The sequence below is a fragment of the Mus musculus genome, chromosome 3 (genome assembly GCF_000001635.26).
Source record: "Mus musculus strain C57BL/6J chromosome 3, GRCm38.p6 C57BL/6J".
NCBI classification, from domain to species: Eukaryota; Metazoa; Chordata; class Mammalia; order Rodentia; family Muridae; genus Mus; species Mus musculus.
The window spans coordinates 106,901,985-106,926,208 of record NC_000069.6 but is presented as its reverse complement, the minus strand read 5'-3'; the positions used below and the strand labels follow the sequence as shown (position 1 = coordinate 106,926,208).

At 40.7% G+C, this 24,224-nt stretch overlaps 1 long non-coding RNA gene across 1 annotated transcript in view; it reads left to right on the top strand.

Annotated features, from left to right (window-relative positions):
• Positions 1–22,968, top strand: part of Gm27008 — a 78,375-nt gene extending 55,407 nt beyond the window's left edge. The window contains exons 5-6 of the long non-coding RNA XR_867553.3: positions 19,085–19,254; positions 22,279–22,968. This is a non-coding gene — a long non-coding RNA (predicted gene, 27008). The remainder of the gene's footprint in view (positions 1–19,084; positions 19,255–22,278) is intronic.
• The last annotated feature ends 1,256 nt before the right edge of the window (positions 22,969–24,224 follow it).

Genomic DNA, 24,224 nt, shown 5'->3' with positions numbered 1-24,224 from the left:
TGTTGAATCTTTCTGTGGTTTAGGTATCAGAGTAATAGTGGCTTCATAAAATGAGTTGGGTAGAGTACCTTCTACTTCTTTTTTGTGAAATAGTTTGTGCAGAACTGGAATTAGATCTTTTGAAGGTCTGATAGAACTCTGCACTAAACCCGTCTGGTCCTGGGCTTTTTTTGGCTGGGAGACTATTAATAACTGCTTCTATTTCTTTAGGGGATATGGGACTGTTTAGATGGTCAACTTGATCCTGACTCAACTTTGGTACCTGGTATCTGTCCAGAAATTTGTCCATTTCGTCCAGGTTTTCCAGTTTTGTTGAGTATAACCTTTTGTAGAAGGATCTGATGGTGTTTTGGATTTCTTCAGGATCTGTTGTTATGTCTCCCTTTTCATTTCTGATTTTGTTAATTAGGATTTTGTCCCTGTGCCCTTTAGTAAGTCTAGCTAAGGGTTTATCTATCTTGTTGATTTTCTCAAAGAACCAACTCCTCGTTTGGTTAATTCTTTGAATAGTTCTTCTTGTTTCCACTTGGTTGATTTCACCCCTGAGTTTGGTTATTTCCTGCCGTCTACTCCTCTTGGGTGAATTTGCTTCCTTTTTTTCTAGAGCTTTTAGATGTGTTGTCAAGCTGCTAGTATGTGCTCTCTCCCGTTTCTTCGTGGAGGCACTCAGAGCTATGAGTTTCCCTCTTAGAAATGCTTTCATTGTGTCCCATAGGTTTGGGTATGTTGTGGCTTCATTTTCATTAAACTCTAAAAAGTCTTTAATTTCTTTCTTTATTCCTTCCTTGACCAAGGTATCATTGAGAAGAGTGTTGTTCAGTTTCCATGTGAATGTTGGCTTTCCATTATTTATGTTGTTATTGAAGATCAGTCTTAGGCCATGGTGGTCTGATAGGATACATGGGATAATTTCAATATTTTTGTATCTGTTGAGGCCTGTTTTGTGACCAATTATATGGTCAATTTTGGAGAAGGTCCCGTGTGGTGCTGAAAAGAAGGTATATCCTTTTGTTTTAGGATAAAATGTTCTGTAGATATCTGTTAGGTCCATTTGTTTCATAACTTCTGTTAGTTTCACTGTGTCCCTGTTTAGTTTCTGTTTCCACGATCTTTCCCTTGATGAAAGTGGTGTGTTGAAGTCTCCCACTATTATTTTGTGAGGTGAATGTGTGCTTTGAGCTTTACTAAAATGTCTTTAATGAATGTGGCTGCCCTTGCATTTGGAGCGCAGATATTCGGAATTGAGAGTTCCTCTTGGAGGATTTTACCTTTGATGAGTATGAAGTGTCCCTCCTTGTCTTTTTTGATAACTTTGGGTTGGAAGTCGATTTTATCCGATATTAGAAAGGCTACTCTAGCTTGTTTCTTCAGACCATTTGCTTGGAAAATTGTTTTCCAGCCTTTCACTCTGAGGTAGTGTCTGTCTTTTTCCCTGAGATGGGTTTCCTGTAAGCAGCAGAATGTTGGGTCCTGTTTGTGTAGCCAGTCTGTTAGTCTATGTCTTTTTATTGGGGAATTGAGTCCATTAATATTAAGAGATATTAAGGAAAAGTAATTGTTGCTTCCTTTTATTTTTGTTGTTAGAGTTGGCATTCTGTTCTTGTGGCTGTCTTCTTTTAGGTTTGTTGAGGGATTACTTTCTTGTTTGTTCTAGGGCATGATTTCCGTCCTTGTATTGCTTCTTTTCTGTTATTATCCTTTGAAGGGCTGGATTCGTGGAAAGATAATGTGTGAATTTGATTTTGTCGTGGAATACTTTGGTTTCTCCATCTATGGTAATTGAGAGTTTGCCCGGGTATAGTAGCCTGGGCTGGCATTTGTGTTCTCTTAGTGTCTGTATAACATCTGTCCAGGCTCTTCTGGCTTTCATAGTCTCTGGTGAAAAGTCTGGTGTAATTCTGATAGGCCTTCCTTTATATGTTACTTGACCTTTCTCCCTTACTGCTTTTAATATTCTATCTTTATTTAGTGCATTTGTTGTTCTGATTATTATGTGCTGGGAGGAATTTCTTTTCTAGTCCAGTCTATTTGGAGTTCTGTAGGCTTCTTGTATGATCAAGGGCATCTCTTTCCTTATGTTTGGGAAGTTTTCTTCAATTATTTTGTTGAAGATATTAGCTGGCCCTTTAAGTTGAAAATCTTCATTCTCATCCACTCCTATTATCCGTAGGTTTGGTCTTCTCATTGTGTCCTGGATTTCCTGGATGTTTTGAGTTAGGATCCTTTTGCATTTTGTATTTTCTTTGACTGTTGTGTCGATGTTCTCTATGGAATCTTCTGCACCTGAGATTCTCTCTTCCATTTCTTGTATTCTGTTGCTGATGCTCGCATCTATGGTTCCAGATATCTTTCCTAGGGTTTCTATCTCCAGTGTTGCCTCGCTTTGGGTTTTCTTTACTGTGTCTACTTCCCTTTTTAGTTCTAGTATGGTTTTGTTCATTTCCATTACCTGTTTGGATGTGTTTTCCTGTTTTTCTTTAAGGACTTCTACCTGTTTGGCTATGTTTTCCTGCTTTTCTTTAAGGGCCTGTAACTCTTTAGCAGTGCTCTCCTGTAATTCTTTAAGTGACTTATGAAAGTCCTTCTTGATGTCCTCTATCATCATCATGAAAAATGTTTTTAAATCTGGGTCTAGATTTTCGGTTGTGTTGGGGTGCCCAGGACTAGGTGGGGTGGGAGTGCTGTGTTCTGATGATGGTGAGTGGTCTTGATTTCTCTTAGTAGGATTCTTACGTTTGCCTTTCGCCATCTGGTAATCTCTGAAGCTAGCTGTTTTAGTTGTCACTGTTAAGAGCTTGTTCTTCAGGTGACTCTGTTAGCCTCTATAAGCAGACCTGGGAGGGTAGCACTCTCCTTGGTTTCAGTGGGTAGAGTATTCTCTGCAGGAAAGCTCTCTTCTTGCAGGGAAGGTACCCAGATATCTGGTGTTCGAACCGGACTCCTGGCAGAAGTTGTGTTCCACTCACTAGAGGTCTTAGGATCCCGTGGGGAATCCTGTGTGGGCCCTTGTGGGTGTCAGGCGACTCCGCTGGCAAGGAAGCCCGGGACTCGAGTGGAGCGGAAGGGGCTTTTGCCCCGGTCAGGCCCGGGTAGTCTGCTTCCCTATGTACCGCAGTCTCAGGTTCCACGCGATTGGATTGGGGCCGGCGCTGTGTTCCACTCACCAGAGGTCTTAGGATCCCGTGGGGAATCCTGTGTGGGCCCTTGCGGGTGTCAGGCAACTCCGCTGGCCAGGAAGCCTGGGGCTCGAGTGGAGCGGAAGGGGCTTTTGTCCCGGGTCAGGCCCGGGTAGTCTGCTTCCCTATGTACCACAGTCTCAGGTCCGCGTGATTGGATTGGGGCCGGCGCTGTGTTCCACTCACCAGAGGTCTTAGGATCCCGTGGGGAATCCTGTGTGGGCCCTTGCGCGTGTCAGGCAACTCTGCTGGCCAGGAAGCCCCTCTGATTTTGTTAATTAGGATGTTGTCCCTGTGCCCTCTAGTAAGTCTGGCTAAGGGTTTATATATCTTGTTGATATTCTCAAAGAACCAGCTCCTGGTTTGGTTTATTCTTTGTATAGTTCTTTTAGTTTCCACTTGGTTGATTTCAGCCCTGAGTTTGTTTCCTGCTGTCTACTCCTCTTGGATGTATTTGCTTCTTTTTGTTCTCGAGCTTTCAGATGTGCTGTCAAGCTGCTAATGTTAAGTTCTCTGGAGTTTCTTTATAGGGGCTCTTAGAGCTATCCATTTTCTTCTTACCATTGCTTTCATTGTTTCTCATAGGTTTTGGTATGATGTGTCTTGATTGTCATTAAATTCTAAAAAGTCCCGGCATAGTCTATGCCAGGGCTTAGCAAACACAGAAGTGGATGCTCACAGTCAGCTATTGGATGGATCACAGGGCCCCCAATGAAGGAGCTAGAGAAAGTACCCAAGGAGCTAAAGGGATCTGCAACCCTATAGGTGGAACAACATTATGAACTAACCAGTACCCCGGAGCTCTTGACTCTAGCTGCATATGTATCAAAAGATGGCCTTATCCGGCCATCACTGGAAAGAGAGGCCCATTGGACATGCAAACTGTATATGCCCCAGTACAGGGGAATGCCAGGGCCAAAAAAAAAAAATGGGAATGAGTTGGTAGGAAAGTGGGGGGAGGGTATGGGGGACTTTTGGGATAGCATTGGAAATGTAATTGAGGAAAATATGTAATTAAAAAAATTCTAAAAAGTCTTTAATTTCCCTCTCTCTCTCTCTCTCTCTCTCTCTCTCTCTCTCTCTCTCTCTCTCTCTCTCTTTCTTTCTTTCTTCCTTGACTAAATTATCATTGAATAGATCCTTGTTCAGTTTCCATGTGTGTGAGTGTTTTCCATTGTTTTTGTTGGAATTTAAGACCAGCCTTAGTCCATGGCGATTTGATAGGATGCATGGGATTATTTCAATCTTCTTATATATGTTGAGGCCTGTTTGTGACCAATTGTATATTCAATTTGGGGAAGGTATTATGAGGTGCTGAGAAGAAGGTATATTCTTTTGATTTAGGATGAAATGGTCTATAAATATCTTTTAGATCCATTTGGTTGATAACTTCTCTTAGTTTCAGTGTGTCTCTCTTTAGTTTCTGTTTCCATGAACTTGCATTGCTGAGAGTGGGGTGTTGAAATCTCCCACTATTATTGTGTGGGGTGTGATGTGTGCTTTGAGCTTTAGTAAAGCTTCTTTTATGAATGTGGGTGCCCTTGTATTTGGTGCAAAGATGTTCAGAATTGAGAGAGTTTATCTTGGTAGATTTTTTCCTTAGACCAGTATGAAGTGTCCTTCCTTATCCTTTTTGATAACTTTTGGTTGAAAGTCGATTTTATTCAATATTTGAATGGCTACTCCAGATTGTTTCTTGGGGACTATTGTTTGGAAATTTGTTTTCCAAACTTTTACTCTGAGGTAGTGTCTGTCTTTGTCACTGAGGTGCATTTCTTGTATGCAGAAAAATGCTGGGTCCGTTTTACATATCCAGTTTGTTAGTCTATGTCTTTTTATTGGGGGAATTGAGCCCATTGATGTTAAGAGATATTAAGGAAAACTGATTGTTAATTCCTGTTATTTTCGTTGTTAGACATGGAATTGTGTTTATGTGACTATCTTCTTTTATTTTAGTTGAAAGATTACTTTCTTGCTATTTTTAGGGTGTATTTTCCCTCCTTGTGGTGGTATTTTCTTTCTATTATCTACTGTAGGGCAGGATTTGTTGAAAGATATTGAGCAAATTTGATTTTGTCATGGAATATCTTGTTTTCTCCATCTATGGTAATTGAGAGTTTTACTGGGTATAGTAGTCTGGGCTGGCACTTACGTTTTCTTTCTTTCTTTTTTTAATACTTTTATTATGTATTTTCCTCATTTACATTTCCAATGCTATCCCAAAAGTCCCCCATACCCTCTCCCCCCACTTCCCTACCCACTCATTCCCATTTTATTTTTGGCCCTGGCATTCCCCTGTACTGGGGCATATACAGTTTGCGTGTCCAATGGGCCTCTCTTTCCAGTGATGGCCGACTAGGCCATCTTTTGATACATATGCAGCTAGAGTCAAGAGCTCCGGGGTACTGGTTAGTTCATAATGTTGTTCCACCTATAGGGTTGCAGATCCCTTTAGCTCCTTGGGTACTTTCTCTAGCTCCTTCATTGGGGGCCCTGTGATCCATCCAATAGCTGACTGTGAGCATCCACTTATGTGTTTTCTAGGCCCCGGCATAGTCTCACAAGAGAGAGTGCTATCTGGGTCCTTTCAGCAAAATATTGCTAGTGTGTGCAATGGTGTCAGCGTTTGGAAGCTGATTATGGGATGGATCCCCGGATATGGCAGTCTCTAGATGGTCCATCCTTTCATCACAGCTCCAAACTGTATCTCTGTAACTTCTTCCATGGGTGTTTTGTTCCCAATTCTAAGAAGGGGCAAAGTGTCCACAATTTGGTCTTCGTTCTTCTTGAGTTTCATGTGTTTAGCAAAGGTGTTGGTATGACATCTGCCCAGGATCTTATAGCTTTCATAGTCTCTGGTGAGAAGTCTGGTATAATTCTGATAGGTCTGCCTTTATATGTTACTTGACCTTTTCCCCCTACTGCTTTTAATATTCTTTCTTTGTTTAATGCATTTGTTGTTCTGATTATTATGTGTTGGGAGGAATTTCTTTTCTGGTCTAATCCATTTGGAGTACTGTAGGCTTCTTGTATGTTTATAGGCTTCTCTTTCTTTAAGAGATTAGGGATTCTAGGTTAGGGAAATTTTCTTCTATAATTTTGTTCAACATATTTACTGGACCTTTAAGTTGTGAATCTTCGCTCTCTTCTATACCTATTATCCTTAGGTTTTGTCTTCTCATTGTGTCTTGGATTTCCTGGATGTTTTGGGTTAGGAGCTTTTTGAATTTTGCATTTTCTTTCACTATTGTGTCAATGTTTTCTATGGTATCTATGGTCTTCCCTCGAGATTCTCTCTTTTATCTTGTGTATTCTGTTGGTGATAGTTGCATCTATGACTCCTGATCTCTTTCCTAGATTTTCTAACTCCAGGGTTGTCTCCCTTTGTGAGTTCCTTATTGTTTCTATTTCCACTTTTATATCTTGGATGCTTTTGTTTATCTCCTTCACCTGTTTGTTTGTGTTTTCCTGTAATTCTCTAAGTGATTTCTGTGTTTCCTCTTTAAGGGTTTCTACCTATTTACCTGTGTTCTCCTGTATTTCTTTAAGGGAGTTATTTACGTCCTTTCTAAAGTCCTCTATCATCATCATGAGAAGTGATTTTAGATCTCAGTCTTGTTTTTCAGATGCGATGGTGTATCCAGGACTTGCTATGGTTGAAGAATTGCATTCTGATGATGCCAAGAAATCTTGGGTTCTGTTGCTTATGTTCTGATTATCTCTAGTGCTACCTGCCCTCGCTATATCTGACTGTCCTTCCTGTAATCTTTGTTGTGTCAGAACTCCTCAGGGTCCAACTGTGATCCTGTGGTTCTGGAATCTTCTAATACTGAGATTTTGGGTTTGTCAGAGTTCAACCTGCCTCTGGAACCCTGAGATCCTGGTATGACCAAGCTCCTTGGATCTTGGAATCCTGTGATCCTAGTTGTGTTAGAGAGCCTGGCATTTGAGACTCTTCTGGGTGCTGTGTGTCTTGCTGCAGAGTTTGCACCCAAGGTAAACCTGCTCAGATTGGAAGGAACTGGAGTCACTGGTCTGACAGGATTCCTTTGTTCCTGGATCTTGCTGGTTCCAATTACTCTGGTGGTGTTAAGACAGATGTTGTGTCCTACTCACCCCTGATTCTAAGATCCTGGGCATGGTAGAACGCCTGGGAGTGGAGCCTCCTCTGGGTGCTGTGGTACTAGCTGCAGAGTTTGTGCCTAAGGTAAACCAGCACAGACCGTAAGGCTTAGGTGCATTTCTTATATGAATCAATGATGGCTCCTGTTTTCACATCCATTCTGTTAGCCTGTCTTTTTATTTGGGAATTCAGTCCATTGATGTTGAGAGATATTAATGACCTGTGATTGTTACTTCCTGTTATTTTGATGTTGTTGTTGTTGGTGGTGGCGGTGGTGGTGGTGGTGGTAGTGTTTGTGTGTGTGTGTGTTTGCATCCTTTTCTTGTTTTTGCTGGTATGCAATTACCTATTTTCTATCTTTTCTTGGATGTAGTTATCTTCCTTGGGTTGGAATTTTCCTCCTTGTACTTTCTGTAGGGCTGGATTTGTGAGTAGATATTTTTTAAGTTTGGATTCTCTTGAAATAGTTTATTTTCTCCATCTATAATGATTGAGAATTTTGCTGGGTATAGTAGTTTAGGTTGACATCTCTCTCTCTCTCTCTCTCTCTCTCTCTCTCTCTCTCTCTCTACCTCTTTGTGTGTGTGTGTGTGTGTGTGTGTGTGTGTAAGATACTTGTTTAGGCCCTTCTAGCTTTTAGAGTCTCTGTTCAGACGTTGGGTATAATTCTTATAGGTTTGCCTTTGTATATTACCTGGTCTTTTTCCTTTGCCACTTTTAATATTCTTTCTTTGTCCTGTAGATTTTGTGTTTTGATTATTATGTAGCAGGAAGATTTTCTTGTCAAGTGTAGTTGTTATTCTATAGCTTCTTGTATGTTTATAGGGACTTTTTTTTTTTTTTTAGTTTAAGAAAAATTTCCTCTATGATTTTGTTGAAAATATTTTCCAGTCCTTAGAGCTGGGACTCTTTACCTTCTTTTATTCCTATTATTCTGAGGTTAGGCCTTTTCATGGTATCCTAGATTTTCTGGATTTTTGTTCAGGTGTTTTTTAGATTTAACTTTTTCCTTTGACTAATGTATCAATTTCTTCTCTTGTATCTTCTACACTTAAGATTCTCTCTTTCATCTCCTGTATTCTGTTGGTGATTCTTGTATCTGTTGTTTCTGTTCTCTTTCCTAGATTTTCCATTCCAAGATTCCTTCAGTTTTTTTTAAAATTGCTTTTATTTGCATGTTCAGGTCTTGAACAGTTTTATTTAGTTACTTCACCCATTTAATTGTATTTTCTTGTATTTCTTTAAAGGATTTATTCATTTCCTCTTCAATGGCTCTATCATCTTTATAAGATTGAACTTAAGATCATTTTCTTCTGCTTTAGTTGTGTTAGGATATCCAGGGCTTGCTGTATTATGGTAGCTGTCCTCTAGTTTTTGTTGATTATGTTCTTTTTAGGGCCTTTAGCCATCTTGATGGCTTTAGTCCCTGGATAGTCCTGTTGTAGTAGGTATTGGGAAGGGATGTAACCTCAGTGATCCTAGTGTGATGGACTTCTGATGGGTATCCTTGGGTATCATCGACCATAAATCTTATGGCTCTGGATCACCAAGTGTGATAAAGGTGGGATGAGAGGTGACTGCAAAATGGGGTGAAGGTACCAGTCTGCTTAGGGCAGTGGGGGTACCCCAGAGGACTCAGCAGATAGGGAAGCTGAGTACAGGAAGGGACTCTAACCTGTATGCTTCTGGATCAGCAGGTCTGATGAAGGTGGCTGGAGAGATGGTCAGATAATGAAGGTCTTCTAAGGATAGCAGGTGGTTCAGGGCAGCTGGGGGTCCCTGAGAGGATACAACAGGCAGGGAAGATGGGTGCAGTAAGGGACTCTAACCTGTATGCTTCCACATTTCAGTTTTCTACTGTGGCTTTGAGATTTTTTGCAGTCAATAAGAAGTCTATGATAATGAATTTCAAAAATTCCTTGGTGGCCTTTTCTGATTTCTGTTCTACATGCCTTTCTCAGTCAAGCAAGGTACCAGGAGGGCAAACCTTATATTTGCAGAACCAGAATATGCATAAAATGATTTTAAGGTAATGGCAATCTGTTCAGAGGAGAGAAGAGTAAAAATGTCTCCTTTGAGGTATCTGAGATTGAAAATATTCTTTGATGAAGTAGCTCAAATAGTGCTAGGAAAGCCTGAGACATCCATCCATTGTCATTCTCCCAACCTCCCTTGAACAATCATGAGTACACACATACAGACTCTGGAGAAGTTACATAAAGATAAGCTTGGAGAAATGTATACTTTCTTCTCAGACCACAGTAAATAATGGCTGATTACAATATATAGTATATAGTATGGTTAAGAAAATGAGTAATGTTCATCCGAGATTTACTCCATGTTCTAACATTTAATGACACTGCATTCTGAGAAAAATGAGTGTGGCAGCTGTTCTTTTCCCACTTAGACCAGTAAGCTTATCTATAAAACATCTTTTCATGGGAATCTACATGTTCTCTAAAATCTTGAAAGGAGGACTCACTGTAATCGGTGACTGTCTTTTCTGTGTTTACATCACAGAGATGGTTTTTGAGCCTGGAGAATAAATATAGATTAACATTAGGAAAGGATTGCATGTTTGAGCAGACAGAGAGTCTTCATCTGGTCAGAGGAATGACTCAAGGCTAGAAAGAAGGATTTCTGTTCTCTGTATTGAACAGAAGAATTTGACTGAGATAAGGGTGATTCATCAATCATAATTCTTATCAAGTTTTCTTTTTTGTTTCTTGATAGACACAGAAACAAATGATCTATATCATGATAAAATATTTTTTAATACAAATTAGAAAGGAAGAAGTCAAAGTATCACTATTTGCAGATGATATGATAGAATACCTAAGTAACCCCCAAATTCTACCAGAGAATTTCTACAGCTGATGAACACCTTCAGCAAAGTGGCTGGATATGAAGTTAGCTCAAACAAATCAGTAGCCATACTTTATACAAATGATAAATGGACCAATAAAGAAATTAGGGAAACAACACCCCTTACAACAGACACAAATAGTATACAATATCTTGGTTTTATCTCTAACCAAGCAAGTGAAAGATCTGTATGACAAGAATTAAATCTCCAATGAAAGAAATTGAAGAAGACCTCAGAAGATGGAAAGATCTCCCATGCTCATAGATTGGTAGGATTAACATAGTGAAAATGGCCATGTTACCAAAAGAAATCTACAGATTCAATGCAATTCCCATTAAAGTTCCAAAACAATTTTTTATAGACCTTGAAAGAGAAATTCTCAACTTAATGTGGTAAAACAAAAACCCAGGATAGCCAAAACAATCCTGGACAATAAAAGAGCTTTGGGAAGAATCACCAATCCTGACATCAAGATTACTATAAAGCAATAGTAATTAAAAATTGCATGGTATTGGTACAGAAACAAACACAATGATCAATGGAATTGAATCAAAGACTGAGAAATACACCCACACACCTATGAACACTTTATTTTTGATAGAGAAGCCAAAAACATACAATGGAAAAAGGAAATCATCTTCAACAAATGGTACTGGACTAGCTGGATATCTACATTGAGAAGAGTGAAAATAGATCCATACTTATCATGCTGCATAAAATTCAAGTCTAAGTACATCAAGGGCATCAACATAAAACTGGATATTCTAAATCTCATAGAACAGAAAGTGGGAAATATCCTTGAACACATTGGCACAGGAGATAACTTCCTGATCAGATTACCAATGGCTCATGCTCTAAGATCAACAATTGATAAATGGGACCACATGAAACTGCAGAGCTTCTATAAGGGAAAGGACACTGCCAATAGGACAAATCAGAAGCCCAAAGTTTGGGAAAGAATCTTTACCAACCCTATATCTGATGGAAGACAAATATCCAAAAGTTCTAAAGATCTCAAGAAATTAGACACCAATAACCCAATTAACTCAATTTAAAAATGGGGTACAGACCAAAATAGAGAATTCTCAACAGAGGAATCTTGAATGGCTGAGAAGCACTTAAATGTTTGAAGTCCTTGGTTATCAGGGAAATACAAATCAAAACAATTATGAATTTCTATCTTATACCCATCAGAATGGTTAAGACAAAAAAAAAAAAAAAACAACTCAAGAGATAGCACATACTGGGGAGGTTGTGAAGCAAGGGGAATACTTCTTCATTGCTGGTGGTGGTGCAAACTTGAACAACCTCTCTGGAAATCAACTTGACATTTTCTCAGAACACTGGGAGTAGTTCTACCTCAAAATTCAGTTATACCACCCCTGAGCATATACCCAAAGATGTTCCAGCATTCAACAAAGACACTTGCACAACTATGTTTATAGCAGCTTTATTCGTGATAGCCAGAAACCGGAAACAATCTAGATGACCCTAAACTGAAGAATGGATAAAGAAAATGTAGTACAGCTACATAATGGAATACAATTCTGCTATTAAAAACAAGGACATCATAAGTTTTGCAGACAAATAGATGGAACTTGAGAATATCATCCTGAGTGAGGTAACTCAGTCCAAAGGACATGCATGGTATGTACTCACTTTTGAGTGGATATTAGTCGTAAAATACAGGTACCATGTTACACTCCACAGATCCAAAGAAGCTAAATAAGAAGAAAGGCCCAAGTGAAGAAGCTTGAATTTGACTTAGAAGGGGGAATAAGATAGTCATAAGAGGCAAATGGCAGGAAGGAAGTGGGAAGGAGGCAGGATAGGGAGGGTAATGAGGGTGTTCAGGATAAGGTATGGGAAAGGACAAGAAAGATTGCTAGATGTCCATGAAAATGAATGGAAATTTGCACTTGATGGGTGTGAGGAGGTAGGGGCATCTCCAGGAGCAGACAGAGACCTTGGATAAGGGAGATACCTAAAAATCAACGGGGGTGACCTTAGCTGTGACTCACTACATTGGGGATATAGAACCTGAAGAGGCTACCTCCTGTAGCCAGACAGGAACCTCAGTGGAGTGAAAGAGACACCAACCCAACCATAAAACTTTCAATTCCGAATTTATCCTGTCTATAAGAAATGCAGGCACTGGGGATGGAGCAGAGACTGAGGGAATGGCCAACTAATAACAAGCCCAGCTTGAGACCCATCCCATGGGCAAGCACCAACCCCTAACATTATTAATGATACTGTTATGCTTGCAGACAGGAAACTAACATGGCTGCCCAATGAGAAGCTCCATCTAGTAGCTGACTTAAACAGATACAGACACCCACAGCGAAATAGTGGATGGAGCTTGGGACCTCTTATGGAAAAACTGGAGGAAGGATTACGGGTCCCAGAGGGGATAGGAACTCCACTGGAAGACCAACAGGGTCAATTAACCTGGACCTTGGTGGCTCTCGGAGTATGAACCACCAACAAAAGAACATTCAAAGGCTGGACCCAGGCCTCCTTGCTCATATGTAGCAGATGTACAGCTTGGCCTTCATGTGGGTCCCGAACAACTGGAATGATGCCTAGCCTCTCAGAGACTTAAAGTGCCAGGGTTGGAGGGATACCTGGTGGCGGGGGGGGGGGGTGTCCCTCCCACTCATAGGAAAAGAGGAGGGGAATGGGGAAGAACTGTGGGAGGGGGTGACTGGAAGGGAGCAGTGAGTGGATGTAAAGTGAATAAGTAAAAAATAAAATTAAATTAAAAAATCAATTAAAAAAATTTTTTATTAGGTATTTCCTCATTTACATTTCCAATGCTATCCCAAAAGTCCCCCACACCCTCCCCAACCCACTCCTCCACCCACCCACTCCCACTTCTTGGCCCTGGCATTCCCCTGTACTGAGGCATATAAAGTTTGCACGACCAATGGGCCTCTCTTTCTACTGATGGCCGACTAGGCTATCTTCTGATACATACGCAGCTAGAGACACAAGCTCCAGGGGGTACTGGTTAGTTCATATTATTGTTCCACCTATAGGGTTGCAGATCCCCCCAGGTCCTTGGGTACTTTCTCTAGCTCCTCCATTGGGGGCCCTGTGATCCATCCAATAGCTGACTGTCCCACTCCCTTAATCTGTTATCTTCTAGAACAGAGGATTTTGCTCCATTTCACTTCCTGGTACCCCCCTTTAATACTCAAACCATGTATTTTATATTTTTCCTTTCTAAGCTTGCTATGCTTGTTCAAACTTTCTTCCTAAGACTTAATCAGAGAACAAAGTCTCTGCTGGGCTGTTTTGAAACTTCCTTTGACAATGCAATTAATCTGAGTCTCTTCACCTTAGCCTCAGGAAGACTTTTCAGACAAGGGCAAAAAGTAGCCACATTCTTCACCAAAATACCACAAAAACAGTCTTTATGCCACATTCTGAAATTCTTCTCAAATCACTCCTAGCAACAAAGTCCTCCATATTCCCACTAGGATGACCCATTAAGCCCCATTTAAAGCATTCCACTGCTTTCCAAATCCAAAGTCTCAAAATCCACATTCTTTCAAATAAAAGCATGGTCAGGCCTATCACAGCAATACCCTACTCCCTGGTACCAACTTCTGTATTAGTTAGGGTTTTACTGCTGTGAACAGACACCATGACCAAGACAAGTCTTATAAAAACAACATTGAATTGGGGCTGGCTTACAGCTTCAGAAGCTCAGTCCATTATCATCCAGGTGGGAGCATGGCAGTATCCAGGCAGGCATGGTGCAGTAGGAGCTGAGAGTTCTACATCTTCATCCAAAGGCTGCTAGTGGAAGACTAACTTCCAGGCAACTAGAGTAAGGATCTTATGCCCACACCCACAGTGACACACCAGATCACACCTATTCCAACAAGGCCACACCTCCAAATGTTGCCACTCCCTGATCCAAGAATATACACACCATCACAATACTCTAAGTGGTCTATCTATCTATCTATCTATCTATCTATCTATCTATCTATCTATAGCTCTATAGCTCTATAGCTCTATACCGCCATCGCCATCCCCATCTCCATCTCCATCTCTATCATCTCCATCATCTCCATCTCCATCATCTCCATTTCCATCTCCACTCCATCTCCATCTCCATCTCCATCTCCATCTCCATCTCCATCTCCATCTCCATCTCCATCTCCATCTCCATCTCTATCTCTGTCTCTTGATGGTGGCATTTGAAACCCTTTAGTGGAGCTGGATGATGATAGCACACATCATTTGGGAGACAAAAAAGAGAACTAGTGGTTTGAAGTCAGCATGGGCTATATAGACTTTCTCAAAAATCAAACACAACCCATAACCCTTCAACAGAAGACTTAAAACCTTCAGAAAATCTGCTCCATGGAGTCCTTCTTTAGAACTGTAAATAGCTATGTTTTGAGTGATGGCACATGTTGTTCCTGGTCTTCTTGTGATATGTAATGGTATGGTATGTATGTATGTTTTGGGTGTGTCACAGAACAAAAACCACTGGAGTCTAGCTTTGTACCCTACTGCACTGCTTCTGACATGTGAGAGTCTAGATGCACTAAACTCTCTGAACCCAAATCCCTTGACTTTAAAATGATAATAAAAATGAGACATATAAACAAGTATGTATATATGAGAGTTCTGTGTAAATGCATGTAAAGTACTTAGAACTAAGGTAAACAATATTGTTTAATAATCATTACTTATTACCTCTTCTAGTAATTTTATAGGGGTGCCCTTTTAAAAATTATTTTTTACACTGATTGGGAACTCCTCTTCTCCCCTCATTCCCCTCAGAGGGTCCCTCCCTCACGCCTTCCCTTTTCCTCTGAGAGGGTGGGGCCCCCTTGATATACCCCCACCCTGGCTCATCAAGTCTCTGCAGGGTTAGACACATTATAGGGGTAACCTTTATTCTTTGTTCACAATAAGAAATTATCTCTGATTTGCCTGACCTCATTCCTTCAGCTTAAGGAATCTGTTCCTGGAAACCGTGTAACTCCGAATGTACAGGCAAGTCTACCTTCCTGGGAGTAAGACTTCTTGAGAACTTACCCACGGAAGAATTTGTTCATACTCCCTAAAGGAAGAAGCTGATTTAATAGCTGATGAGGGAGCTTCAGGATCAAATTTCTCCTCGCAGAAATGCCCTTCTTAAGACTGAAAGATCTTCTTTGATGGCCCTGGACAAAATATATCAAATTTTACTCATCATTTTGGATTGTTTTTTAGAGGTCTGTAAAACAATATAGTTTTAAACCACCACAAAAAAAAATAATCTAAATTTACTTCAACATGGGAATTGTGGAGATAGAGCATATTTTATTTTTTATGGGGCCACCAATAAAAAAAGCTCAACCTCCTTATAAAAGTCCTTTGTAAGAGGTTTAGATAGTCTCATTTTGGCTTCTACTAATTACTTGAAACATCTACAGCTCTACCTATTCTATATCTATCTATCTATCTATCTATCTATCTATCTACCTACCTACCTATCTATCTATCTATCTATCTATCTATCTATCTATCTATCTATCTATCATCTATCTATCTATCTATCTATCTATCTATCTATCTATCTATCATCTATGTAACCTATATCTGTTTATCTATCTAGAAAGAGAATGATAAGATTTTTTTATCAAACTATGTACTTGTCAGGGAGAGAGAAAACTTACATTTTCTTTTTTGGTAATTTTAAAACACCCTTTCCTGTGGCTGATGACCATTGGGCAGATTATAGGACCTGGAATCCATCCCCTAAATATAACAAGTTGTCTCTTGGGAGCCTGAAGTGGATTCTATGGTGCTCCACTTAGTTCCTTCCAGTCTCCCACCAAGGCATGCTACTTGCTGACAGTGTACTCTGCATCCTTCTCTAGACTGGATCTCAAAGGAACTTTTTTAAACCAAAATCATGCCCCACAGCCACAAAAGGGCAGATAATTTATGATTTTACTTGTAAGAGTCTCTTCAAGTACATAGCTATCAAATCTAGAGAGAAATAAACTAGATTAGTGGCTACCAGGTTGGAGGATGAACATTTTTTGAGATAGTGATAGCTGTACTGTGGGATTGTATTCTTACTAGTAGTAAAGTGGTAGATTTTTATGTATGTTTTATATAATGACATCTACCCCATAATTGAAAACAGAAGCAAAGATTACATAGGCCGCAGGAACATATAGCTGATTTTAAACTTGGGTAGGGGGAAGGGATCAATTGTGTTATCATGACAAATGCTTGAACTAGCTTTTCCAGCAATGGGAGGGGGATATGCTGTTGTGGTGTACATTTTCTCTGGAAATGTCTCAACTATCTGCCACCAAGCAATGTTTAGATGATGTGCACTTAAGATCAAACCTTGGTCTAGTTATGGAATGCTCAGAATTAAAATGGGAAGGAGCAAGGCAAAGCTATGATGGGTTTTTGTGGCATAGTCATTGAATCTAGTCAACAAAATTGGGGGCAGTAGTTATTGTGAGATGTTCATGAAGAAATTCTTTGTGTATTGGAAAGGAACTCTTGGCAGCTGTCACTGGGGCCTCCTGACAATTGTCTCTATTTTCCTGACATTCTATTTCCAGCATGGTGGGTCTTTCTTGCTGGGAGGTTTGGGTAAACAAATACTTCCAAAGAGGAAGCTACTTTTCTGAGTCTGGAGGAAGTGGAAAGGCAATGTAATGCGAATTGTACTTGCTTCCATTCCCACTGAACTGTTTCCAAGGGTTCCCTCCTGAATGAAACTAGCTCCATTTATGACATTTCCTTAAAATGAATTAATTTGTTTATTCATATTTCTATTTATTTGGTGATTCTTTCATTCTGCAGACGTTTTCAACATTTCCTGGGTGCCTAACTCATGTCACTGTGTTAAAAGCCAATAATCAATTCACTGTTAACAATTCTTATCAGTGAAGTTATAGATTGAATTGCTCTGCCCAATATAACAACTTAGAACTATTTAGTTTTTATTTAAACTTTTAAAACTTTTAACTTTTTCAAGAATTTTTGCCTGAGTACTGCATTTACATTGTTTTCATCCCTCCTCTCTCCTTTCCTCCTGTGCTCTCCACGTTCCTTCTCAAATTCTTTACCAGTTTTGTAATAATTATTGTTACATACACTCACACCCACATACACATGTGCACACACAGGTACATGCACACACACACACACACACACACACACACACACACACACACGGCATCACAGTGGGGACCACTAGGGTTTCAGGGTGGGGACCACTGGGATTCCAAAGGTATAGCTACTCAACCAAAAGGGACAATCAGAGGCCCCTTTTATCATTATGTAAGAATCCCAAACCTTTGAAAATAAACCACCCCCAAACTGAAAGCAAATTTCTTAAATTGCAAGACTGAATTATATATTACACAATATTTATTTTCCTCTTCTCCATTGTTAGAGCATATTGGTAGGAAGCATGAACATCTCCAGGAGCAATTACATGACTGTCTCTGGTCTTGTTTTCTATTCTGTCTACTCTAGGTGAGCCCAGGCTGCCCTTAGCTTTGAAGGCTGCATATGGGTAATGATTTTTATGTAAGATGACTTGGATGCCTCCTTTGTGACGGAAGGCAGAAAATCCCATCAGAGCTACTGATCTCATCCTGCCTTCTTACCTGCCCATCTATCCTTTCTTCTTCTTTTCTTCTTCTTCTTCTTCTTCTTCTTCTTCTTCTTCTTCTTCTTCTTCTTCTTCTTCTTCTTCTTCTTCTTCTTCTTCTTCTTCTTCTTCTCCTCCTCCTCCTCCTCCTCCTCCTCCTCCTCCTCCCCCTCCCTCCTCCCCCTCCCCTCTCCCCGTCCCTCTCCCTCTCCTCCTCCTTCCTCTCTGTCTCCTTCTCCCACTTCCCCCCTCCCCCTCCCCCTCCTCCTCCTCCTCCTTCTTCTTTTATTGGATATTTTCTTTATTTACATTTCAAATGTTATCCCCTTTCCCAGTGGTTTCCCTCCCTCCCGGAAACCCCCTATCACATTCTCCCTGCCCTGCTTCCTCCACCACCCATCCACTCCTATCTCCCTGCCCTCAATTCCCCTACACTGGGGCATCTATCAAGCCTTCACAGGACTAAGGACCTCTCCTTCCATTGATGCATGACGAGGCCATCCAATGCTACCTATGCAGCTGGAGCCATGTGTACTCCTTTGTTGATGGAATAATGCATGGGAGTTCTGGTGGAGGAGTCTGGTTGGTTGATATTGTTGTTCTTCCTATGGGGTTGCAAACCCCTTCAACTCCTTCAGTCTCTTCTCTAACTCCTCTATTAGGGACCTCAGGCTCAGTCTAATGGTTGGCTACTAACATCTGCCTCTGTATTTGTAAGGCTCTGGCAGGGCCTCTCAGGAGACAGCCATATCAGGTTCCTTACAGCATGCACTTCTTGGCATCCACAATAGTGTCTGGGTTTGGTAACTGTATATGGGATGAACACCCAGGTGGGGCAGTCTCTGGGATGGAGTACTACTCAGCTATTAAAAAAGGTGAATTCATGAAGTTTTTAGGCAAATAAATAGAACTAGAAAATATCATCCTGAGTGAGGTAACCCAATTGAAAAAGAAAACACATGGTATACCCTCACTGTTAAGTGGATACTAACCACAAAGCTCCAAATAACAAGGATACAATTCACAGACCACATGAAGTTCAAAAAGAAGGAAGACCAAATTGTGGATACTTTGGTCCTTCTTAGAAGGAGAACAAATACTCGCAGGAGCAAATATGGAGACATCTTCTCTTTCTAAGCAAATGGTTGCATCCTCCAAGATGCTTTTGTCAGAACCCAGAAGCAGTACCTGACCCCACTTTTTCCTTCACTTTCACCTCTCCACTTCTGAAGTCACCACTTACACAACATCCACAGATCTCTCTGTTCTGCCTTTTCTCTAAGCTGTTCCACACTCAAGCCCTACTTACCATCTTTTCCTGAACAACCCCGGGAGCCTCCTGTTTTCCGTTTCCAAACTTCAGCCAACTTGAAATCAATGGGCAGTGATGACTCCTTGGCTGTGCTTCAAGTTTAAAAGGATAAGACGTCAAAGCAATGACAGCAGGAAGAATGTAAGTTAGACTTAAAAACAACTTTTTGTCAAAATACTGACTTTGTACGTGTGTGGGATGGATATTGACTTGGAAGAAGCAGAAGGAAAACTTCTAGGCTGCTATAAGTATTCTATAACATGATGTAGGTGTTGGTTATTGTGGGTGTGCATATATATTCATATAAGTTATACCTCAATTTTGAAAAGATTAAAAAAAAAAAAGGAAAAGATGTTTTGCCAAGACTATAAAGACAGTTTGGCAGGATGTGAAGGGCTGCTGCAAATTGGCTTTCCTGGTTTTCTTTTAGAATAGGATAGAGTTCTAGCCTCCTAGGGCTTGCAGTGCCTTGAATTAAAGATATATAATGCGAATCACACTTGTTTTGCTCTGTTCTACCCATGGCTTTGCACTAGGTGCATCGTGATGAATATTTAATATGCCACTTAACATTTCATCATAGAAGAGTATTTAAAGGCATTATGAATAATTAATATTTTGGGTAGAAAACTGCTTGAGAATGTCCAGTCTGGACCACTCTCACTGTGGGACCAAATCATTATGAAATTCTTTGGGTGAAATGCTGTCATCTGCATGCCAAGCTTTTCCTGGATCTGCCCAAATGACTCAGTGTACATTAGCTTTAAAATAAGCTAATCCACATAGAGACTCTAGTGATAAAGAGTAACAATTCACAGCTGGGCAGTGGTGGCACTTGCCTTTAATTCTAGCACTTGGGAGGCAGAGGTAGGCGGATTTCTGAGTTCAAGGCCATCTTGGTCTACAAATTGAGTTTCTGGACAGCCAGGGCTATACAGAGAACCCTGTCTCGAAAACAAGCAAACAAACAAACAAACAAACAACAAAACAAACAAACAAACAAAAAACCCAAGAGTAACAATTTACACTTATGGAGTGACACAGTAACACATACTGTTTCCCAAAGAAGTGCAGGTGATGAATTTCTTTCTCATGTCGCAAGACAATGGGAGATCTTGATCAACTGTCTGGCACACAACGTGCAGGCACAACCTAGATGTATTGTCACCTTCTGGCAGGTGCATGTGTTTGCTGAATTGTTTGACATGGAATTGAAGGAGTTTTGAGTACTGTAGTTCAAGTATGGGGTCCAGAGCTACATTATTTGTGTTTAGTGACTGCAAGCTTCTTAGCCATAGGTAAGACAAGCATCAGTTGCATAGGGCTTTTTTCATAATTTTAAGTTTTAATTATTTTACATGTAATAAACAACCCTCAGCATATGATATGACTTCTATGACTAAAGAGACTGAATCATACTTCATACACACACACACACACACACACACACACACACACACACACATTTTTGTAAGAACTGATAAAAATTTCAGACCACAAGCCTGTGTTTTTTTTTCAATTTTTTATTAGGTATTTTATTCATTTACATTTTGAATGCTATCCCAAAAGTCCCCTATACCCTCCCCCCGCCCCGCTCCCCTACCCACCCACTCCCACTTCTTCGCCCTGGCATTCCCCTGTACTGGGCATATAAAGTTTGCAAGACCAAGGGGCCTTTCTTCCCAATGATGGCTGACTAGGCCATCTTCTGCTACATATGCAGCTAGAGACACAAACTCTGGGGGTACTGGTTAGTTCATATTGTTCCTCCCATAGGGTTTCAGACCCCTTAAGCTCCTTGAGTACTTTCTGTATCTCCTCCATTGGGGGCCCTGTGTTCCATCCAATAGATGATTGTAAGTACCCACTTCTGTATTTGCCAGGCACTGGCATAGCCTCACAAGAGACAGCTATATCAGGGTCCTTTCAGCAAAATCTTGCTGTAAGTCTATGTTTTAAACTACTACTAACCCTTTCCTTGAAAGCCTTACACCCTGGGTACATGCATGCTCCATATCAGGGAATCAGAGAAGGTAAACATGTCTTCTTTCTCTGAATCTTGGCGTCAGGATGCAGGCCTGGATGAGGGCCTGATGGTGGCATCGACAAATCTAAGTTCTAGCCTTGTCACCTCCTTTCACCTGTGCAGCCTGTGTAGGTCAGTCACTTCTTGGCTGCTAACTCTACAGTAAGGAATTAGACTAGAGGGCTCCAAAGAGCCTTCTGACTGAAACCTTGGCACTCCCCACCTGCAGCCCAAACAGCCTTCCCTACATCATTCCTCTGTTTTGTTAAGTGACTGTGATAGGAGACTGAGACTGATGAGCTACGGGTATGTGAAATGTCTGAAGGCATCTCAGATAACAAATGGAAAGGAGCAAATCTTTCTTTCAGGCTTGCCAGTATTGATTTCCTCCAAATGAAGGCTCAATGCACTGCTGAGATGGGAGGCAGTGTTAGTACACAATGTTCTTCCTCAGTCCACAGAGGGCAGATCTTCATAAAGCAGTCTGCTCCAGTTGTGTGTCTATTTAATTCTTTCTATGTGCTGCTTCCTATACCATAAGGAACCAATTAAACTCCAAAAAGGGAAAATGTATGCTTGTATCTGAGAATAGAGCAGTATCAGACGAATTTGACATTGTAATTTTCCATGACCTTGGAAGACAACCTTGGGATAGTTGATCCTGAGTCCTCATTCTTTATTCACACATCATCCTGATGCTTGAGAAAGAATCATTAGGAGTGTTGTAAACAGCTGTCGGATTACAAAACAGCTCTGCTGCTCAGTGGGTGACTGCATTCTATGAATAATTGTCACTTTCAAAGGTAAAAACTGAGATCCAGACCAGCTCAGTAACGTCTCCAGAGGAGACTGGCAGAGCAAGCACAAACTGGACCTTAAGTGCCAGACTTTTGTGTCTCTAACCAGAACTCTTTCCACTTAGCCCACCCAGAGACAGGTGGGCCCTTATATAATGTTTCCCTGAGTTGTGGCAGTGAAGCCAGAAAACTGTAGCATCTGGGGACTACTCTGGTCCTTTTCTATATATCCATAGGTAATCCTGCCAATTAAATTCCTATAACACATAAAGTGCAAAGAATTTTATCACTATTGTCTTTTACTTCAAACTCATCTCTGATCTTTGCTTCCGTGGTCAACAGATCTTTAAAGTTAAATTATGTTAATTTACGAATACAACAACTTCAGAAATTATACCACCTCATGTCAATCCACAAAGACTACTTAAATGCTCTGCAACCAACTTTGAAGGTCACCTTGAATTTGAGCTTCACGGAGGGTCTAGAATGTGATCATCTGACAGCAAGACAGGAAGAGCCCAGTCCTTTTAGTTTGATTTGCTTCACTTTCCCTTCTTTTGTATGACATGGATGCACTTAATATCCAGAGGTACTAATGTGTTTCCCTTGTCTGGGATGATGTTCAGTGATAGCCCAGCTGTTGTTCCTCCACATACTTTTACACTCTCCTGTCTCACTCCCTTTTCTCTTCAAGCAACAGAAATGCCTATACATTAGGGATAGAAATACCTGAATACATTCAGACATTTGGGGGACACTATCTGGGGTGGGCGCTTTCAGTAGAAACAATGTCTGAGAGTATAAACATGAATCTGTGATTCCGACACTCAACACAGGGAAACTTAACTGCATTCAGCTTCTGGAGACATTTCCCTGGATGTCTTTGCTGTTTTGATTTTTCTGTAGTGGTGCTCTGCCCTCTGGTGTTCAATGTGTAGAATTAAGTTCAACTTCACACTGATTTCAGAACTGTGCTCTCATTGAAGACCCAGAGATGAATCCACACACCTATGGTCACTTTATCTTTGACAAGGGAGCTAAAACCATCCAGTGGAAAAAAGACAGCATTTTCAACAAATGGTGCTGGCACAACTGGCAGTTATCATGTAGAAGAACGCGAATTGATCCATTTCTATCTCCTTGTACTAAGGTCAAATCTAAGTGGATTAAGGAACTCCACATAAAACCAGAGACACTGAAACTTATAGAGGAGAAAGTAGGGAAAAGACTCAAAGATATGGGTACAGGGGAAAAATTCCTGAATAGAACAGCAATGGCTTGTGCTGTAAGATCAAGAATCAATAAATGGAACCTCATAAAATTGCAAAGCTTCTGCAAAGCAAAAGACACCGTCAATAAGACAAAAAGACCACCAACAGATTGGGAAAGGATCTTTACCTATCCCAAATCGAATAGGGGACTAATATCCAATATATATAAAGAACTCAAGAAGGTGGACTCCAGAAAATCAAATAACCCCATTAAAAAATGGGGCTCAGAGCTGAACAAAGAATTCTCACCTGAGGAATACCGAATGGCAGAGAAGCACCTGAAAAAATGTTCAACATCCTTAATCATCAGGGAAATGCAAATCAAAACAACACTGAGATTCCACTTCACTCCAGTCAGAATGGCTAAGATCAAAAACTCAGGTGACAGCAGATGCTGGCGAGGATGTGGAGAAAGGGGAACACTCCTCCATTGTTGGTGGGATTGCAAGCTTGTACAACCACTCTGGAAATCAGTCTGGCGGTTCCTCAGAAAATTGGACATAGTACTACCGGAGGATCCCACAATACCTCTCCTGGGCATATATCCAGAAGATGTCCCAACCAAGCATGAAGAACACATGCTCCACATAGCAGCTTTGTTTATAATAGCCAGAAGCTGGAAAGAACCCAGATGCCCCTCAACAGAGGAATGGATACAGAAAATGTGGTACATCTACACAATGGAGTACTACTCAGCTATTAAAAAGAATGAATTTATGAAATTCCTAGCCAAATGGATGGACCTGGAGGGCATCATCCTGAGTGAGGTAACACATTCACAAAGGAACTCACACAATATGTACTCACTGATAAGTGGATATTAGCCCAGAAACTTAGGATACCCAAGATATAAGATACAATTTGCCAAACGCATGAAATTCAAGAAGAACAAAGACCAAAGTGTGGACACTTTACCCTTTCTTAGAAATGGGAACAAAACGCCCATGGAAGGAGTTACAGAGACAAAATTTGGAGCTGTGACGAAAGGATGGACCATCTAGTGATTGCCATATGCAG